Here is a 10508-nt window from a genome sequence, read left to right on the forward strand (position 1 = left end):
ATGGAGAACAGTGTGGAGATTCCTTAAAAAACTGGAAATAGAACTGCCTTATGATCCAGCAATCCCACTGCTGGGCATACACACTGAGGAAACCAGAAGGGAAAGAGACACTTGTACCCCAATGTTCATCGCAGCACTGTTTATAATAGCCAGGACATGGAAGCAACCTAGATGTCCATCAGCAGATGAATGGATAAGAAAGCTGTGGTACATATGCACAATGGAGTATTACTCAGCCATTAAAAAGAATACATTTGAATCAGTTCTAATGAGGTGGATGAAACTGGAGCCTATTATACAGAGTGAAGTAAGCCAGAAGGAAAAACATAAATACAGTATACTAACGCATATATATGGAATTTAGAAAGATGGTAACAATAACCTGGTGTACGAGACAGCAAAAGAAACACTGATGTATAGAACAGTCTTATGGACTCTGTGGGAGAGGGAGAGGGTTGGAAGATTTGGGAGAGTGACATTGAAACATGTAGAATATCATGTAAGAAACGAGTTGCCAGTCCAGGTTCGATGCGCGATACTGAATGCTTGGGGCTGGTGCACTGGGACGACCCAGAGGGATGGTGTGGGGAGGGAGGAGGGAGGAGGGAGGAGGGTTCAGGATGGGGAACACATGTATGCCTGTGGTGGATTCATTTTGATATTTGGCAAAACTAATTCAATTATGTAAAGTTTAAAAATAAAATAAAAAAAAATAAATAAACCAACAGCACTGCCTCTGTGAACTATGAGCTTTCCAGCTGGTGAGAACAGGCTTTCTTCCTGCCCCATGTGGGGACCAAGCCCTCTTCTCTCTAATCCATCTGGTAAATCTTTCCCCAGCCTCAGGTATTTTCCTCAAATGCAAGCTCAGATCAGTTCTCTGATAAATACTTGAGGGATATGCTGTTTAGTTCTGAATTCTCTCTCTCTAGTCTCCAGGTCTTTGGTCAATCTTTCTCTCTTGCTGTCTAACTCCACCCTCCCAACCCCAGGTCTATAGGTCTGCCCTCCGTAGTGTTCTAGCCTAAGAATTCTATGTGCTTTGGTCTCCTCAGACTCTGAAAGTCATGTCCTCAACTCAGTGAATCCACCAGGATCTTTCTGAGATATCCCTCTCTGCACCACAACATGGAAACTTTTTAAAGGTAAAATGGGAAAATCGTAGAACTCAATTGGTTTCTCAACTCTTATTGATCATTGTTTCTTATTTCTCCCTACTAGTGTCTTAAAAATAATTAATGCATATTGTTTCTGGTTAGTTTGCTTTTCTCACAAACTCTATGTAAATATTTAGAGCAGTTTTAATCATAATTGCAAATAGCTGGAAACAGTCAAAATGTATCTTAGTTTAGAAAAAAGAGAATGATGATACATCCATAAAATGGGATATTATTCATCAATAAAATGAATAAACTCCTGATTAACACATTAATATGCATAAACATGATGTGTACGATACTAAGAACAAGAAACCATATTTAAAAGAGTGCAGAGTAGACCTAATCTTAAGTGGCAACCTACTCCAGTATTCTTGCTTGGAGAATCCCATGGATGGAGGAGCCTGGTAGGCCACAGCCCATGGGATCACAAAGAGTTGGACATGACTGAGCAACTTCACTTTCACTTTCTTTCACTTTTACATATATAAAAAGCAAATAATCACACCAAAACTCTTATAACTACAAAACACATCCAACAACTTTTTAGGGTATAAAATCAACATATTGAAATGTCATATCTATATATATTTACAATGAACTACCCAAAACAGAAATTGATGAATTATTAAATTAAATAATCCCATTTACAATAGCAACAACAAGAATAAAATACATAGGAATAAATGTATCCAAGGAATGGAGATTCATACACTGAAAACTAGATGACATTGATGAAAGAAATTAAAGGCACAAGGATGTCCCATGTCTATGAATTGAAAGAATAAATATTGTCAAAGTGAACATACCATCAAAATCAGTATAGAAAAGATTAGCAATCCAAGAAAACATATAAAACTAATTCATAAGCCATTCATGGAAAAGAAATACAAATCAGTTAAAACCTAGGAATAGATGCTCAAATGGATTGGCATGCTGGCAATAACTATGAACATCAAAATTTTAGATACATCAAAAGTTGACTCAGTGCTAATTCTAGGAACTTATATGTACAAAATTTCAAAAACTTCAATGCAAAATAATTTGACATTGAAAAACAGTGGGGAAAACATGAAGATAAACATATTCATCCATTGTCATGCAGACTCATAACAAAGTTAAGCAGTATAAGAGAAATAGAATGAGTTAGATCTATGTAAATTGGTATGTAAAGATCACCAGGAGGCTGGGGCAATAAAAATCAAAATTTGTATACTGAAACATAAACCAAACACAGGTGAAAATATGCTTAAATTTATGATTATTACTTGAAGAATCTTAAGAAAAGAATACAGTGACTGCATCTGGAAGGACAGAGAATCCGAATTGGGATGGGAGATGGTTTATTCTATGTTATTTCACTTTGCATGGATTTTTGTTTAGTATTTATTACTAACCATCATACCTGCAATGCTTATTTAACAAATTAAAATATTACACTAAAATTTCATATGTAAGACAAATTAGATAGAATAAAATGAATACAGCACTAAATAGTTTAACTAGTATATAGAATGAAGGTAAAGATAAGAATCTGATTAAAAATTAAAAAAAAAAAAAAGAATGAGAAGGTAATAAAATAAGCTAAGCTAAGTCACTTCAGTCGTGTCCAACTCTGTGCGACCTCATAGACGGCAGCCTACTAGGCTCCCCTGTCCCTGGGATTCTCCAGGCAAGAACACTGGAGTGAGAAGTGGATAGTAATTTGAAACTAGCAACTCTATAAAAATTTCATTTGTCATTGCTATTGTTCAATTGCTAAGTCATGTCTGACTCTCTGTGGCTTCATGAATGGCAGCATGCCAGGCTCCTCTGTCCACCACTATTTCCTGGAGTTAGTTCAGATTCATGTCCACTGACTCTGCGATGTTATCTAAACTTCTCATCTTCTGCCACCCCCTTCTCCTTTTGCCATCAATCTTTACCAGCATCAGGGTCTTTTCCAATGAATCGGCTCTTCACATCAGATGGCCAAAGTATTGGAGCTTCACCTTCAGCATCAGTTTTTCCAATGAATATTCAGACTTAATTTCCTTTAGGATTGACTGGTTTGATATCCTTTCTGTCCAAGGGGCTCTCAAGAATGTTCTCCAGCACCACAGTTCAAAAGCATTAGTTCTTCTGTGCTTAGCTTTCTTTATGGTCTACCTCTAACATCAATACATGATGCCTGGAAAAACCATAGCTTTGACTATACAGACCATTGGTGGCAAAGTGATGTCTCTGCTTTTTAATACACTAAGTTTTCATACTTTTCCTTCCAAGAAGCAAGCTTCTTTTAATTTCATAACTGCAGTCACAATCTGCAATGAATTTGGAGTACAAGAAAATAAAGTCTGTCACTGCTTCTATTTTTTTCCCCTTCTATTTGCCATGAAATGATGGGACTGGATGCTGTGATTCTAGATTTTTGAATGTTGAGTTTCAAGCCAACTTTTTCACTCTCTTTTTTTCATCCTTATCAAGAAGATTTTTAAATTCCTCTTCACTTTCTGCCATTAGAGTCTTATCATCTGCATATCTGAGGTTGTTGATATTTTTGTCAGCAATATTGATTCCAGTTTGTGAGCCATCCAGCCTGACATTCTGCATTATATATTCTGCATATAAAAGTTAAATAAGCAGGGAAACAATATACAGCCTTGTTGTGCCCCTTTCCCAATTTTGAACTAATAAGTTGTTTCATGTCCAGGCTAACTGTTGCTTCTTGACCCACAGGTAGGTGTCTCAGGAGACAGGTAAGGTCATCTGGTATTTCTGTCTCTTTAAGAATCTTCCACAATTTGTTGTGATCCACACAGTGAAAGGCTTTAGCGTAGTCAGTGAAGTAGATGTTTTCCTGAACTCCCTTGCTTTCTCCATAATCCAACAAATGTTGGCAGTTTAATCTCTGGTTCCTTTGCCTCTTCAAAACTCATCATGTGGATCTGGAAGTTCTTGGTTCATGTACTGCTGTAGCCTAGCTTGAAGGATTTTGAACATCCTGTTCTCAAAATTTGGGGTGCAATTGTAGCGTAACTTGAACATTCTTTGGCTTCCCCTTCTTTGGGATTGGAATGAAAACTGACCTTTTTCCAGACCTGTGGCTACTATTGAGTTTTCCAAACTTGCTGGCATATTGAGTTCAGCACTTTAACAGCATCATCTTTTAAGATTTTAGATAGCTCAGCTAGAATTCAATCACCTCCACTAGCTTTGTTCATAGTAATGCTTCCTAAAGAAGAAAAGGAATACATTAGATCTAAAAATTATTAGCCAACAAAAATGTACTTTGCTGAGTTCAGGGTCCTGTTGATGGTTATAATCATAACAATGAGTAGGTTGCCCACCAGGGTCAAAATATAGAAGAGCAAGACATCACTAAAAGGATTTTCTGCTCCTTCAGATTCTGCATGAGGCCCAAGAGGATAAAATGACTTATTTTGTTCCTTGCATCTGGCAAGTCTGTACAGGAGCTGAGTTCACATGTTAGAATCAGTTTTCCTACAGAACAAAAGGGGAAACTTTTAGGTGAATGATAAGTTAAACTTTTTTATTCAGCTTTTAAATTAAAACAGTTTATAGAGTATTGATTTGTGTCCAATGTGGTACAGAAATTGTGATGACCAAGTTAAAAAGGCATAGTTTCCTATCTCCAGTGATATGATACACAATGACACATAAAACTATCCCAAACTAATGTAAAAAATCACATTATTAGAACATTGACAAAAGGGTCACAAGATAGGAATATAACTGGAATCAGTGAAGTCTTCCAAGCAAAAGCAATGTTTAGTTGAGTTTTAAAGGAAAAGTGACAGAACAAGAAAAGATGCCAAAGGAATTCGTGAAAAGTTACACCATTTATAAATTCGCCAAGCTCTAATACTTGAGACAAACAGATACACAGGGTGAAGTGACCACGATGAAGTAGAAGGACAATGAATCCATGTAACTCTCAAAGAAAACAATAAATGTACAGGTATTTACAGAATCATTATTGAGTAGAATGACCTGATACTAAATAATATACAACAGGATTCACAACAAGGTGATAGGAGTGATAGATACAGTGTATAGTCATGCCCCATACCTCAGTAGGCAACAGACAAAACAAGAGATGATCCAGTTGAAGAGAGTCTCCCAAAGGAGTCAATGGATCTGAGAACCAAAGAGAGCTACTCAGTTCAGGGGCCCTGAACTGGGAAGGTAATCCCCTGTACATACATGACTTTAAAATCAGTGAGAATTCCTTTCCAGGGAGCTAGGGGGCTGAATAAAACAGAGACTCCAGCCTTAAAGATTACACATGAAATCACTGTCCGAGAAGAAATAGAAACCTGAAAGGAGCCTGAGTCAGACCAAGTTGCTGATATTGGACAGAGCCACTCAGGGTAGAAGGAGAAAACTCAAACTCACATTGGGATGTAGACACTTTTAGCAAACACTTTGGGTAGCTACTACTGCTCCCATTTCAAATACACATTTTTAAATAACCTATTCTTTAAAAAGGTGAGGTGGGCTAATATGGCTATTTATTTATTTATTTTTAATTTTATTTTATTTTTAAACTTTACAAAATTGTATTAGTTTTGCCAAACATCAAAATGAATCCGCCACAGGTATACATGTGTTCCCCATCCTGAACCCTCCTCCCTCCTCCCTCCCCATACCATCCCTCTGGGTCGTCCCAGTGCACTAGCCCCAAGCATCCGGTATCATGCATCGAACCTGGACTGGTAACTCATTTCATACATGATATTATACATGTTTCAATGCCATTCTCCCAAATCTTCCCACCCTCTCCCTCTCCCACAGAGTCCATAAGACTGTTCTATACATCAGTGTCTCTTTTGCTGTCTCGTACACAGGGTTATTGTTACCATCTTTCTAAATTCCATATAAATTCAGACCAAACTGAAATTCTTTCCATGCTTCCAACAACTACACAAATCCCTATCCAATGCTCACCTCTATCCTGTTCTTATAAAATGTTTCTCATCTTCCCTATTACCAACAAAATGATATATATTTTTTTTTTTGCTTCTTTCTTTGTTCACTCACTATCCATCTATTTCCCACTGGAATCTTAATTCCACTTATAAACCATCCTGTTGTTGTTGTTGTTGTTTTTAATTATTAAAATTTTTATATCCAGCTCTCATAACTCTCTAACCCACTGTAAACACAGAAGAGTATCATTTGGATAAATTAAATAACTGAAAAATTTCTAAAATGAATCGATTATGGAACCACTTTGCCCAGAAATGAGTGAACACTACAGGATGACAATGTGAAAAGCCATATGGAAAATAGCACCTATTTAGCTCTTCAAGGTGCTACTTTCATGTTCTAATGAATTATCAATTTCCTCCATATCAGAGTTGCTCTGTTTTCTTGTAGATGTCTCTTTCACCCAAGTGTCATTTTCTTTGAAATTCAACATTTGAATTTCATTTCTTGAGCCCCCTATACCCCATTTTCCATGATCCTCATGAAGGGTAATATATCTGCCCAAAAGAGATCATCAGATGACTTTTTTTTTTTTTTTGGACACAACAGAAATCCACATAGTGTAAGTAACCTGGGAAAAGGAGATCAACAGGGAGATGAAGGGAAGAAAGTGCTTCCCCTCCACAAATGAAATAAGAGAAGGATGCCTCAGTGGCAGTCCTCACAATGTGGCCAATGAGCAGACCTGCGTTTTGATATTTTCACATCATGACAACAAGGAGTATTGTGAAGTGAAGAAGTAGAGGTAGTCAAACCTAAAAACCTTCCTATTGTTGCTGAACTTTATTGAGTCACATTTTCCTCTAGTATAAAATGGGAAAAAAAATGTTTCTACTGATACTTATTCCTCCAGTAAGAGAGTTAAAGTCTGTAAAGAACCTGTGGAAATGTACCTCATAGTTTGTCTGCAACAGTAATGAGCTCACTCCCTTCACTTAATGCCTAATATTTTCATCAAATGAAGATTCCAGATTAAACCAAAGCTTCCTTACACAACAGATCCAAATATTCTGCCCCACTGATTTTTAGGAGAAATACACATTGCTACACCAGTTCAATGTGTGTTACTTTACACAACTGTCACTTTCTCAAATTCAATGATCACTGGAGCTATTTCATTCATAATTTGAACATTCAGTAATATCTGAGCATGGAGGTATTGTTCACCTGCACAGAGGAGCATTGCAGTTATCCCCCACTTTCTGAAGGTTCACCTTAGCCATTTGGCTTTTATGATGACCTATATTAGGACTTATTTCCACAAATGAAAATAAATAGAAAGGGATTTTTCATTTTAAAAGACAACGACAGTCTATATTCACATTAATGTTAGGGAGTTTTTTAAGATATTTTTCCATTTTTCTTTCATTGAAGTACAGTTAATTCACAATGTTGTATTAATTTTGAGTGCACAGCAAAGGGATATACACATATACAGAATATGTGCTCATACATTATACACGTGTGTGGTCTTTCTCATATTCTCTTCATTTATAGGTGGCATTACTGTACTGATGCTGGTCTTTGTAAAGTGAAGTGGCATAATTTGAACTTGAAAAAAAGAAATATACTTGTGCTGCTGAAATATATTGCCACATGTGAAGGAAGGACACAACATGTTTGACAACACTGGCTCCAAGGAAAAATTGAATCATTAAGACTGCAGATAGATTTCTATCTATAGGGTTCAGTATATTATGGACAACTGTATTTCATCTGAAAGGAAGTAAAACTGAGTTTTAAGGACCTGGATTGCAAGTTTTTAGGTTAAACTTTTGAAAGGAAGCTGATTTCCAGTGTAATAGTTCCTGACACATTTTGTAGGGGAAACATATATAAATTGAGTCAAGCAAATTAGTAAAACTCTCTTGGTTTCTATTTGTTTCTCTGAAAAAAACTGGGATAATAATAATGGAACTATCAGTTTAATATTTAGAAAACTGAACTGATGTGAAAATGCCTGATAGATAATAAAGTGTTAATTTGATGTACATGTATGTGGCAGACATACAGATCAAAAGCTTTGGAACCTATGCTTTGAAATTTGGAATCTAAGCTTTTTGAAATTTGCAAAAGATACCTAACCTTGTTTCAAATGGTTCATTAAATTTTCAAATGGAAAATGTTTATATCTATACATATTTATATTATTTATACTAAAAATGTGATCCATGGAAATAGTTAAGAAAATCAAGCAAATTAAGACTAATTTCAAAATGTGTCCTTTATTTTTTAAGGAGAGAATTAGAAATAGATTGTGAATTATTCTGTTCTCCTTTTGTGGGTGTCTCTGGTTTTGCTTTTGGTACATTCACAGTAAAAAAAAAAAAAAAAGAAAATGGCTGTTACTCCTTCACTCAACTGTCCTTCCACCGTGTATCTGTCTAAGAATTTCTATCTCTGTGCTTGCTTTGACACTGGCTAACCAAATATAGAAGAAGTTCTGAAGTCAAGATCCTATGGAAAATCCAATTTCATCCAAGTAACATATATGAAGAATTTGGTAACAAAGCAATGATTCTAGAGAAAAACTTACTCTAATAATCAAAATGTGGTTTACAGATATTCTTTCCATTGCTTACTCTGCAGTTTAAACATGAACACTGAAGCCATGGTAAAGTACATTAAAGTCATCAAAGTGCCTAAAAAATGCCTACAGTTTGCCATACCCTTGAGTCATGGGACAGGTTCTAGTCTCTGTTCCTCCAGGCTGCAACAAAATGTTGGTTTCTGTCCCTTCTTTTCTACTCAATGATCTGAAAAGTTTCTTAAATTTAACATTTTACAACAGATATAATCCTCCCTTTGTATATAAATCATCACTTTCATGGCATTGTGAACAGCCTAAGTTACTTTCCTCTTCAACAAACTCCTCACAGCATTTTTCACCTCTGTGTTTCTCACTGTGTAAATGATAGAATTTAACAAGGGAGTAAGGATTGCAAAGAGCACAGCCATCCACTTATCCACAGGGTAAGTGACCACAGGACGCATGTAGGTGAATATACAAGGACCAAAAAATATACCACTACTGCAAAGTGGGAGCCACGTGTAGAGAGGGCTCTGTGCCATCCTTCAGAGCTATGAGATTTCAGGGAGCTCAGGATGACTATGTAAAAGACAAATAGTATGGGAAAAAAATAAGCAAGCACATGCCCCCTGTGTTAGCTGCCACCACCATTCCAAGTCTATAGGTGTCACTGTAGGCAAGTTTCATCAGTGGGAAGAAATTACATACTAAGAGGTCAATGACATTGGGACCACAGAAGGTCAGTTCAGACATGAACATGAAAAGAATCTGCACGGTGGCATGCAAGATTCCCCTGACCCAGGCCACCACCACCAGGAGCTGGCAGAGCCCCTGTCACATGATGGTCGTGTAGTGCAGAGGCTTGCAGATGGCCATGTAGAGGTCATAGGCCATGACAATGAGGACGATGACGTCTGATGCTCCCAGGAAGTGTTCTAAAAAAAGCTGAGTCAGGCAGCCACTCCAGGAGATGGATCTCCTCTGGTACAGAAGGTCAATGGTAATTTTAGGGGTGGTGACAGAGGTCAAGGTGGCATATATGAAGGACAAGTGAGTGAGAAAGAAGTACATGTGAGTTTTTGAAAGTGTGGAGCTGAGTGAGATGGTGATGGCAATGAGCAGACTGGACATCACAGTGAACAGGAAAATGAACAAAAAGACAATGAAGAGTATCCTCTGCAGGCATGTATTCTGTGTGAGCCTTAAGAGAACAAATTCAGTCATATTTTTGGGAGGCACTGAGACATCCATTTAGGAAGTGACACACTCCTAGGGACTGAATTTCCTAAAAAGGATTCCATTCACCATTGCAATGGAAAGAATAAAATACTTAGGAATATATCTACCTAAAGAAACTAAAGACCTATATATAGAAAACTATAAAATACTGGTAAAAGAAATCAAAGAGGACACTAATAGATGGAGAAATATACCATGTTCATGGATTGGAAGAATCAACATAGTGAAAACGAGTACACTACCCAAAGCAATTTATAGATTCAATGCAATCCCTATCAAGCTACCAACAGTATTCTTCACAGAGCTAGAACAAATAATTTCACAGTTTGTATGGAAATACAAAAAACCTCAAAGAGCCAAAGCTATCTTGAGAAAGAAGAGTAGAACTGGAGGAATCAACCTGCCTGACTTCAGGCTCTACTACAAAGACACAGTCATCAAGACAGTATGGTACTGGCACAAAGACAGAAATATAGATCAATGGAACAAAATAGAAAGCCCAGAGATAAATCCACGCACATATGGACACCTTATCTTTGACAAAGGAGGCAAGAATATACAGTGGATTAAAGACAATCTCTTTAACAAGT

At 36.9% G+C, this 10508-nt stretch overlaps 1 pseudogene; it reads right to left on the reverse strand.

Moving 5' to 3' along the window:
* Positions 1-8993: 8993 nt before the first annotated feature.
* LOC104983835 lies at positions 8994-9930 on the reverse strand (annotated as a pseudogene).
* Positions 9931-10508: the final 578 nt, after the last annotated feature.

This window comes from Bison bison, unplaced genomic scaffold, assembly GCF_000754665.1.
Source record: "Bison bison bison isolate TAMUID 2011002044 unplaced genomic scaffold, Bison_UMD1.0 scf7180017863439, whole genome shotgun sequence".
Lineage (NCBI taxonomy): Eukaryota > Metazoa > Chordata > Mammalia > Artiodactyla > Bovidae > Bison > Bison bison.